The sequence below is a fragment of the Gadus macrocephalus genome, chromosome 3 (genome assembly GCF_031168955.1).
Source record: "Gadus macrocephalus chromosome 3, ASM3116895v1".
NCBI classification, from domain to species: Eukaryota; Metazoa; Chordata; class Actinopteri; order Gadiformes; family Gadidae; genus Gadus; species Gadus macrocephalus.
Window position 1 is genome coordinate 11,642,372 of NC_082384.1, and position 11,427 is coordinate 11,653,798.

At 45.8% G+C, this 11,427-nt stretch overlaps 1 long non-coding RNA gene across 3 annotated transcripts; it reads left to right on the forward strand.

Moving 5' to 3' along the window:
- Window positions 1–7,031: 7,031 nt before the first annotated feature.
- Window positions 7,032–8,315, forward strand: LOC132454085 (uncharacterized). 3 transcript variants are annotated; one of them, XR_009524870.1, is made up of 4 exons: window positions 7,032–7,460; window positions 7,748–7,809; window positions 7,883–7,945; window positions 8,030–8,315. It is a non-coding gene; the product is annotated as an uncharacterized LOC132454085 (long non-coding RNA). The 3 variants fall into 3 exon arrangements; XR_009524869.1 differs by lacking the exon at window positions 7,032–7,460 and having other exon boundaries at window positions 7,486–7,809; window positions 8,030–8,092; window positions 8,183–8,315; XR_009524868.1 differs by lacking the exon at window positions 7,032–7,460 and having other exon boundaries at window positions 7,486–7,809.
- The last annotated feature ends 3,112 nt before the right edge of the window (window positions 8,316–11,427 follow it).

Below are 11,427 nucleotides of genomic sequence, written 5' to 3' on the forward strand. Positions count from 1 at the left end.
AGGATCTGAGGAGACAGATGGGCCTTTTTTAATTTCCTCAAGAAGAAGAGACGCTGGTGAGCCTTCTTGATCAGTGTAGAGGTGTTGAGGGTCCAAGAGAGGTCCTCTGAGATGTGGACACCCAGAAACCTATAGCTGGTGACACGCCCAACCTCCGTTGTGTGTGTGCCACCTCTAGACTTCCTGAAGTCCACAATGAGCTCTTTCTTCTTCTTAGTGTTGAGAGCCAGGTTGTTGTTGGCGCACCATGCAGTTAGGTGCTGGACCTCCTCCCTATAGGCCGTCTCATCGTTGTTGCTGAGGAGACCAATCACCGTAGTGTCGTCTGCAAACTTGACAATCGTATTGGAACCATGTATGGGTGTACAGTCGTAGGTGAAGAGGGAGTAGAGGAGGGGGCTCAGCACACAGCCCTGTGGAACGCCAGTGTTCAGGGTGAGGGTTGAGGAAGTGTGGTTATCCAACCTGACAGACTGTGGTCTGTTGGTTAGGAAGTTCTGTATCCAGGTGCAGAGGGAGGTGTTGATGCCCAGCTCAGTAAGCTTGGTGATCAGTTGGGAGGGGATGATGGTGTTGAACGCTGAGCTGAAGTCAATAAACAGCATTCTGACATGGGTGTTGTTGAGGTCAAGGTGGGAGAGGGCGGAGTGGAGTGTCGTGGAGATGGCATCCTCTGTGCTCCTGTTCTAGCGGTAGGCGAATTGGAAAGGGTCCAGTGTGGGTGGCAGGCAGGTTTTGAGGTGAGCCAGGACCAGCCTCTCGAAGCACTTTGAGATGATGGGGGTAAGTGCAACTGGGCGGAAGTCATTCAGGCTCGCTGCAGTGGAGTGTTTTGGCACCGGCACGATGGAGTTGGTTTTGAGGCACACGGGGACAACTGCTTGGGCCAGTGACAGGTTGAAAATGTCAGTCCAGACCTCAGTCAGCTGCACAGCACAGGCCCTGAGGACCAGTCCGGGGATACCATCAGGTCCAGCAGCCTTCCGTGCATTAGTCCTGCTCAGTGCTGCATACACGTCGATGGGGGAGAGAGTGAGGGGCTGGTGGTCTGCAGGGAGCACAGCCTTGATGGCCACCTCCCTGTTTTCCCTATCAAAGCGTCCATAAAAGTGGTTAAGCTCATCAGGAAGGGAGGCGTCACTGGATGGGGGGGAGATGGTGGCCGGTTTGTAATCCGTAATGGCCTGGATGCCCTGCCACATGCGTCGGGGGTCAGATTTGCTCTTGAAGTGCTCCTCGATCCTCTGATTGTAGCACTGCCTGGCCGCTTTGATGCCCCTCTTCAGGTTAGCCCTGGATGAGCTATAGGCCCGAGCATCACCTGAACTGAAGGCGATGTTGCGTGCCTTCAATAGGAGTCGGACCTCTCTGTTCATCCATGGCTTCTGGTTTGGGAATGTGGTAATCCGTTTGAGGGTGGTGACACTGTTGATTTCAGAGTTCATATGTTTCAGAACAGAGGAGGCGTATATGTCAATGTCCATGTGGGAGTCGATGGTGGCCTGAGTGGCAAAATCCCTCCAGACAGTGCTACCAAAGCGCTGCTGAAGTGCAGAGTCTGCTCCCTTTGGCTAACCTTGACTGTCCTTGTCGTGAAATCTATTAACGACTTATTTAATTCACTTCAACTAGCTATGCGCAAGAGGAATCGGAGAGTCCGGATCAAGTATTGACAGAGACTTTATTGCTACCCGTAAGCAAGCAACAACAAAGCCGAGTGAGGTTTGCAAAGACACTCCAGAATGATTCTCGTCCTGCTCCATATATACCCAATCCTTAATATGAGGTCAGACTTACATAAAATGTTGATTTGCATAGCGTATTTTTCCACGTCACAGCTTTACCCTTGACCATTCATTAACCACAAATGTTGATTTACATAGCATATTTTCCAGGACACAGCTTTACTTTAACATACATCAACCATTATGCATACAGAACGATGGTGTACATGTCAGCTTACCCTTGAAAAAGCACACAAGATATAGGAACAGAGTGAACTTGCTCCCTGGCTCCATGTCAAACCTAACTTATAGGGGAGAGGTGATCAGCTACCTTCCACCATTAAAGTATCTATATGTTTTATAGGCCTAATAATAATCATAGTTTACCATAACATTTAGGGTTAATTTCTTCCATATCCTCACTGTGGGTTTCACCCGTCTGATGGGTGGGGAGTACTTAGGCAGTAGGAACAAAGAGAGGTGGTCAGATTGACCAAGGTGGGGGAGGGGGACAGCTTTGTAAGCATCAGCTATGTTTGTGTAAGCATGGTCTAATGTCTTGTCTCCTCTAGTGGGGCAGGAGACATGTTGGCGGAATTTGGGGAGTACGGACTTGGAGTGGAGGTTGGAGTGGTTGAAGTCACCCGCAACAATAAAGGCTGCCTCGGGGGTCAGGGTCTGTTGTTTACTGATACCATTGCGCAGTTCTTTCAATGCAAATGCAGCATTAGCATCCAGGGGAATGTAGGCTGCAGTCACAATGGTGGATGTAAACTCTCTGGGCAGATTGAAAGGTCTACATTTCAATCCTTGGCAATGCATCACACATTTGACGAGTAGGGAGTGAGACTGTTTTGGTAACGCAGCATGCCTCGCTGGTGACGTCGGTATGGGTATAAAATGATGCGTGGTATGTGGACGCATCTGCCCTCCACAGAAGTTAAAGCTGGGTTTTGAGTATCATACACCAAATTGTCATTTGGCGTATGTACTGCACGCATTTTGAAAGTGTAAAACCGTGCGATCTGTACGCATATTGGTGAGGCTGGGTTGGGGAAAACAGCTAACACACAGGACACAACTCACCACAATGATCCGACAAAGAACAAAGGAAAGACAAGGGCTTAAATGCCAAACACAGGGCACGCAACGAGTAACAGCTGAAACACATTAGGGGAGGGAGTAGTAATCACACGGGAGGGAAACTTGACCAAGGTAGAGGGCAGGCCCCTTCTGGAAGGTCTGGAAGGTTTAGAAGACGGGACGCCTCTGGAAGGCAAGGTCGAGGGTGGGCCCCTTCTGGAAGGTTTAGAAGGCGGGACCCCTCAGGAAGGCAAGGTAGAGGGCGGGCCCCTTCTGAAAGGTTTAGAAGGCGGGATGCCCTCTGGTGGGGCTTTCACACCAAAAAGAACCAAGAGCCAGTTCCGGGCTGGTGCTAGGGTCAGTTCCAAACAGGTTCCAGCCTTATCCCAGTTAAGAACCAGTTGGTTTGCCGGTGTGAAACGGTGAGCAACGTCATGACGTCACTGCAAATGTCTCCGCTTTCCCAGCAACCCCCCCGCCCTGCCGGAACTGTAAGAAGAAGAACCCTCGCGCCAGTTTCAAACACAACAACAATTTCATCTTCGATTCAATCCGTGTATGGTTCGTTCTTTGAATATTCCGATTTAAAACAAAATCAGAAAAAACAATTAACAGAGTGGTTTTTAGTTTTTTCTGATTTGGTTTTGAAGCCGAAAAAGGGCAAAATGAATATACAAATAAACAGTATTTTTCTGTTTTTTAAATCAAAACGGGAAAACTGAATAATCCAGTTGCTTGTTTTGTTTGCGTGATATTTAGATAAAACCACAATGAATGCCGGGAAAAGGGCATGCGGATTTAAAGAAAATACATATAAAGACGTTTCAAACGTTCCATCGAGTCTCTCGCATTCTACAATGGCCAGCTTTATTGTTTTCTGTGGGAGCCGGCGACTTAGTCTGCGAGTGGACGATCTGAAACTAAATCGGAAACTAGATTTCTTCTTCGAAGGTTGTGCTCCACACAGAACCTCCTCACCGTCATAACGGAGCACTTCGGGGCACCAGATTGCTTTAGAGCGGTACTGATCGCGTCGTGTGTCTTTCCAGTGTCAAATAGTTCATGAATAAAATCACCATGAGGTTCAAGTGCGGCCATAACTAAGGCTAAATATAATTAGACAGTCTATTGCTGGTTTAGGTGGTTGGCTCCGCTGCGTTCTGCCTTCTGGTGTAGCCTATAACTATAAATGTATCTATTTTTGTTTTTCTGTTTCGGGTTTAAAAAACCAACACACAAAAACTAATAAAATGCCGATTATTTGTTTATTCCTTTTGCCCTTTTTCCGATTCAAAACCAAATCAGAAAAAAACAAAAAACGACTGTTTTAAATAGGAATATTCAAAGAACGAACCATACACTGATTCACGTCCATTGTTTACTTCGGTGTTTTAAAAATGGCGGTCTTCGTTGGTCTTCCTGTTTATGAAGGTACAGCTAACCCCGCCCCCTGCCCCCGACATAAAAGCGGCTCTAGTTCTAGCCCAGCTCAAAAGTGGGGCTGGAGTTGAACCGTTTTTTAGAGGCCGGAGCCGGTTCTCTGGCGGTGTGAAACCAAAACCCTGGCCCTAGCTCCGAACTGGCCCGGAACGGGCTCCGATTTTGCGGCGGTGTGAAAGGCCCATGGGAGGAGTGGGTTCAGGAACCGGACAGGGCTCGGGGGCGGAGTCAGCTCAGGAGCTGGAGAGTAGTGTGGAACCGGATGGCACTCCAACCTCACCACCCCCAATCTGATAGTCCGTAAGGCAGGAGGAGGCTGGTAGCTGGGGGCCGGGGGTAGAGGCTGGAAGCAGAGACCGGGGGCTGCGGCTGGAAGCAGGAACGTGGAGGCTTAAGACGATCGCCAAAGTCCGGTGGCAGTAGCATATAGCTCTCAGGCAAAATAACGGGTTGAGAAGCTCGACTGCCCACTCGGGTAAGGCACCCTCCAACCCGGGCCTTGAAGCAACAGCTCTGCACATACGCCCCCAACACAACCTCCAACTCAGAGCAAAAAGAGTGCCCGCTGGGTCCAATGATGGTCGTATCATTCTGTCACAGTTAGCGGGTGGCAGGCAGGCAGGTAGGACCCAATAGCAGACAGTTCAGGTAAAGGATAATTTATTAACGCAAAGGGCAAGGAACACGAACACAGGTGAGGCAGGGAAAACGCAGGACACAACTCACCACAATGATCCGACGGGGAACAAAGGAAAGACAAGGGCTTAAATACCAAACACAGGGCACACAACGAGTAACAGCTGAAACACATTAGGGGAGGGAGCAGTAATCACACGGGAGGGAAACTTGACCAGACATGGGGAGAAACAAGACAGGGGTACGAAAGTAAAACAGGAAACGCAGGGAAACACAACAAAACAAGACAAGGGGCCCGTTTCAGAAAGCAGGTTAAACAAACTCTAAGTTAAAACCTTAAGTCTAGGTTGACCAACTCTGAGCTGTAAAACTCTGAATTTTCGGTTTCAGAACAGGTGATAACGCTTAGTTCAATCAACTCTGAGTCAAGGTTACTCTGAGTGAAGCTTGTGCATGAGGATATAAAAAGCCCTCATCAATGGAACACAGATAACATGATTCACCATGGCAACAAGTACTAGCAAGCCTCGTTCCTCCTACTTCTCCCCAGCGGAGTTGCAAATCTTAGTGACTGCATATGCAGAAAGCGAGCATATCTTTTTACTCAAAAGCAATACTATGGCAGCAGCCAAAAAGCGGGAGCTTGCGTGGGGAAAAAAAACTGACCGAGTCAATGCGTGAGTATTTATTTGAGAAAAATAAAATGTTTTCTCTTGAATGCAGAGCCGGATTAACCCAAAGGCAAACTAGGCACGTGCCTAGGGCCTGATTGGCGGGGGGGGGGGGGCCCAGACAGAAGTAAAAAAATAAATAAAAAAATAGCCAATACAAATGTCCTACCTACTATTTATTTCAGTGATAATATATCAAAATATATTAATTAACTAAAAATAGTGACGTTGTTTATCTTAACGTTACGTCACATTAACACCAATCAGTTAAGTCCGAGGGGAGGTCAGCGGGTCAAGACTAAGCGGAACAATAAACAGCCAGAGGCCGAGCCAGGCCCGCAGCCAGAGGCCGAGCCAGGCCCGCAGCCAGGCCCGGAGACGCGGCCCGAAGACGCGGCGGAAGACGCGTCTTCGGGCCGCGTTTAATGACTGGAAAAACTGTGCTAATCGCTTGCATGAACATGAGAATTGTATGGATCATCGCACTGCTGTGCTAAGTCTATCATCACTTGGAAATAAAAATGCACGCATAGATTCAAACATAGTACAGCAACAGGAGTCTCCCACAATGGGAACTTTTTGGGATGCTTGGAGTTAATTAGTCGCTTTGATCCACTACTGTCAGAACATCTAGCCAGATACGGAAACAAGGGCAGGGGAAATACCAGTTACCTGTCCTCTACAGTTTGTGATGAGTTTATTCAGCTGATGGCTGAGAAGGTTCTGCGTGCCATTGTAAAAGAAGTTAAAGATGGCAAGTATTTCTCCATCATTGTGGACTCAACACCTGATGTCACACATGTTGATCAGCTCGCTTTGATAATTCGCTATGTCCTGAAGAAAAGTGGGGAGCCTGTCGAGAGATTTTTGGAGTTCATACCACTACATGGTCATACTGCAGAGCACATGGAGGAAACACTCAAATCTGAGTTCAAAGAACTGGACATTAATTTGATGGACTGTCGTGGGCAGAGCTACGACAATGCAAGTAATATGGCAGGGAAATATTCTGGACTGCAGGCAAGAATAAAAAATATAAATCCTAATGCTGACTTCGTACCATGTTCTGCACATTCTCTTAATTTAGTTGGTGCATGTGCAGCAGAATGTTGCCTAGAAGCAGTTTCCTTTTTTGGCTTCATTCAAAATCTTTACAATTTTTTCTCAGCTTCAACTTCGCGGTGGGAGATTTTAACAGCTAACGCTAACAGCTAACACAGCTAACGCTATGTAAAATGTGAATTAACTTTTATTAGTAACTTTGGTAAGTGTTAGGGTTAGGTTAGGTTATCGATGGAGGGGGGCCCAAAAAATACAGTCTGCCTAGTGTAGTCCATTTATTTAATCCGGCTCTGCTTGAATGTTCCACTTATTCAACAATTATATTCCATATGTGTGTTTGTGCGCACAGGTGCAACCCAACAGGCCCCAAACGGACTTGGCAGCAACTAAAAATGAAATATAAAAATGTAGTTCAGGTAAGGTATCATTTAAGTACAAGCAATTGTGATGTTGTTTAGCCTGCCCTCATTAAACAGCATTTAGTGGCTGCATTCAACATGTGATAGATATATTTAAGTAATTAGGGAAATCTGCTAAACAAAGAAAAATCCCAACACTGCCAGTATTTAATATTGTCTATATGAAAGCAACACCTAAATGCCTTTTATAAATACAAGTCTCCAAATTTGTGTTTTCTGGTTATCGTCAAATTTGACCTCCATTATAGCCAACAGAAAAAAGGCAGAGGCACGCAAAACAGGTGGCGGTCCACCACCACCACCTCTCACAGAGGCTGAAGAGATGGCCCTCAGTCACAACAGTGGGCGACCCATTGCTGAGGGCATCTCTGGGGGGAGCTCATCGGACCCAGCCACGCCCCAGGACATAGGGGCCTACATAAGAGGTAAGTTATTCAAATGAATGGCATGTACATTAATCCTTTTTCTAGTGTTCAGTAATGGCCACCCATTCATCTTAGAAACCACTTGCCACACTGATTTTTTTTCTTGTAGCAGTAGGCTACAGTTCTTTGTAATTGACTGCTGTTGCTTTCAGATATCAATCTATTTTAAGGTGACTCAGTTTGAAAAATGTTGATGGGTCCTGCACACTATTGTAAAAAAAAAAAGGTAATTAGGTGGGGCACTTTTCTGGGTAATCATCAACTGTCTAATCTTTATCTTCTACCAGTTACTGATGATGGTGTAATCTGTCTCGTGGAGCCTTCTGCCATAACACACCTCCATGCTGTTGTAAGTACTCTTAATATTCCACAGATTTGTCATAATGGGTAGAATTTAACACAAACATTCTGTTTCATTACAGGAGGATGATGAAGACACCTTATCAGCTGCCACAGAGAGGGAAGATGCAGAGAGGCCTGTTGAGGTTTACACCTTTTTTTTTTTTTGATAACTTTGGTTTCAGTTAATTGTTCCACAATACCACTTGCAACTTCTTTCTCTCTAACAGAGCAATGCCGGAAGTTACAATGAGGAAGAAGGTCCATCAACCTCCACAGCACAGCTTACCTCAGTAAAATGTTGTTCAGCATTGACCCACAATTTACAATGACACTAAGTAGACATGGCACTGTGAAATTCAACGTAATTTATGTTCCTATAGCTCCCTGTGAAACAACTTTACAAAGTATATTTAGAATCCCAAATGAACAAATCACACCTAGAAATGGAGCACATAAGGCTGCAGATCACCAAAACAAAAAAGGAAATACAACTGCTGGACCATCAGTTAAAGGTCGGTGACGTGCCCACAGGTGGATGTTTTTTAATTGTTTCGACAACAAAGGATTAACAACTGTACAACATTTGCCGTTCTAGGAAATAAGGAAGACCCCATAAAATGAGGCATAATGTCGTTCTTTGACACTGGATGGGTCAGTTAGAAATGATTGAAGCATATCATGCCTCTAAAAGCTCTTCCATCTCGTGCATCTCGTGCATCAGCAGGGGGGTCAGGATTATTATATCTGGATCATTGGGGAAAGAGTAGGACATTGTTCTCCTCTAATAGTGGCAATGTTGTGGAGAACCACACATGCCACTATAATGTCACAAGCCCTTTCCGGGGTGACCCTGAGCCTACGAAGGCACTGGAACCGGGCCTTGAGTATGCCGATGGTCATCTCCACTCTGGCTCGTGTCCTGCAGTGAGCCAAGTTGTAGTGTCGCTGTGGGCCAGGGTCAGGGTCAGGGTAAGGGGTCAGCAGATAGCGCTGGCAGGGGTACCCTCTGTCTCCGAGTAGATAAACATCAAACTCTCCTATGATAATACAAGATACACTTTATTGTTTCAGTTGCAATAGGAGGAAACAAAATATTGATCATAGGATATAACTATATACTGGATATATAAACTATATATATAAACTCACCACGGGCAAATCTGGCACTAGTGTAGACTCATGAAACATTCGTGAGTCATGCACAGACCCAGGCCACTTCGCTTCCACATTATTTATCATGTGGGCTGCGTCACATATGATCTTCACAGTGGAGAACAGAAATTAGCTGTATAGTGAAGTATATTTCATTTGGAATGTTAAAGGCTACTATTTAGGCCTACCTGTACATTAATGCTGTGGACAGATTTCCTATTCACATAATCTCCTTAATTTATTGAAGGAGCTATGATAGGAATGTGAGTGCCATCTATGCAGCCAATCACACCTGGAAACCCTAGAATATATCAAATTGACTAAAAGGACACGCCATGTCTGCCACTGCCTTCCGTCTGCAGGCTTCCACTTAAGAGCAGGAGAAACTCAGGGTTAGTTGAAGAAAACCTGCCAGTGAGCAGGTTAGTTTCACAGAGTATGTTGCCAGGGTAACTGACTCTGAGGTGGTTACTGATGGCGTCATCGCCCTACTTGAACCAGATGCCCTCACCAACCTCCATGCAATTGTAACAATTCTTCACCTTCCACAGATTATTAATAATGTCTTGGTAATTGCTGAACACAACCGTTAATGTCATTACAGGAAGATGATGGAGAACATTGTCTGCGGCATTCGAAAGGGAAGAGGAAAGGCCTATTGGCCTAAGGTCCACTCCTGTTCACCACTTACCTCCTCCCGCTGGGCACACTCCTCCGTCACCATGGGGTCCATTTTCACTGCTACGCTGACGACACACAGGTCTACATCTCCACCAAACCCACCGCTGCCATCCCCCCCACCTCCCTCATAACGTGCCTGGAAGAGATCCGGAGCTGGTTGAGCAGGAACTTCCTGAAACTCAATGGAAACAAGACCGAGGCCCTGCTCATCGGATCCAAATCCACCCTCACTAAATCACAACACACCCCAGCTCCACTCATAATCATCGATGGATTCCCAGTACCCTTCTCCTTCAAAGTCAAGAGCCTCGGCGTCATCCTGGACAACACCCTCTCATTCGCACCCCATATTCACAACATCACCCGGACTGCATTCTCCCACCTCCGCAACATCGCCAGACTCCGCCCATCACTGACCCAATCCAGCACTGAAATCCTAGTTCACTCATTTGTCACATCACGCATAGACTACTGCAACGCCCTCCTCACCGGACTCCCCACCAAACTTATCAACAGACTGCAGATCATTCAGAACTCAGCCGCCCAGATCATCACCCGCACCAAATCATCTGACCACATCACCCCTGTCCTCATCCAACTTCACTGGCTCCCAGTACACTACCGCATCCAATACAAAACCCTACTCCTCACCTACAAAGCTCTCCACAACCTAGCCCCCAGTTACCTCTGCGACCTCCTCCAAGAATACACTCCCTCCCGCTCCCTCCGCTCAACCTCTGCTGGACTACTATGTATCCCCACATCACGACTCACTACAATGGGTGCCCGGTCATTCAGCTGTTCAGCACCCAGGCTCTGGAACTCCCTCCCCCCACACATAAAACAGTCAGACACCATTACAACCTTCAAGTCACAACTCAAAACTCACCTGTTCAAACTCGCACACAACGTCTAACTGATCACTGTTTTGATTGTATGTTTGTTTTGTTTTGTCTTTTTATTTATTATGTTTATTTATTTATTTATTTTTTCCACAATGTCTTGTTTTTTTAAACGATTTATGATGACTATATGCTCTGTAAGGTGACCTTGGGTGTCTTGAAAGGCGCCTCTAAATTAAATTTATTATTATTATTATTATTATTGAGGTTAACACCTTTTAAAAATAACCTCTAAAAGTTGATGATAGCGTTGTACAATTTAAAACTGACATCTACTTTCTCTCAAACAGGATGAAATCGAATCCAATGAGAGGCCATCCACTTCTAAATCACAGTTTACCTCTGTAAGATTCTCCCTGGAATTATAATGAAACGCTCTACTTGGCAGTGTGAAATCCAATCTCATCTTTTGCATTCCTATAGCTTCCAGTCAAAGACTTATATAAAATCTATCTAGAAAAGCAAATACACAAAGCAGACTTGGAAATGGCCCACCTTAGGCAAAAGATGCAAAAGGATGCTTTAGAGTGTGTGTGTGTGTGTGTGTGTGTGTGTGTGTGTGTGTGTGTGTGTGTGTGTGTGTGTGTGTGTGTGTGTTAAAGTTAAAGGTGGGTGAGGTGCAAACTGGGATACTGTTCCCTGCTCTAAAAACATACCCAATATGAATTACTTTTTTTGTGCTTTCAGGAAATAAAGAAATCCTCATAAAAAGTAGATTGTCTTTATTAGAACACGGGCTGTGGTGGGACAAGTTATTTTGTTGAACAGTTTACTCAAAGGGTTTTACTCCGGTGACCAATGCAGACGATTATGCTGAGCATGTGCATGTAGAGAAGAAGCATCTGGTTAAAAGCAGTAGGCCTACCAGGGTATTTTCTGCCTTGCATTCT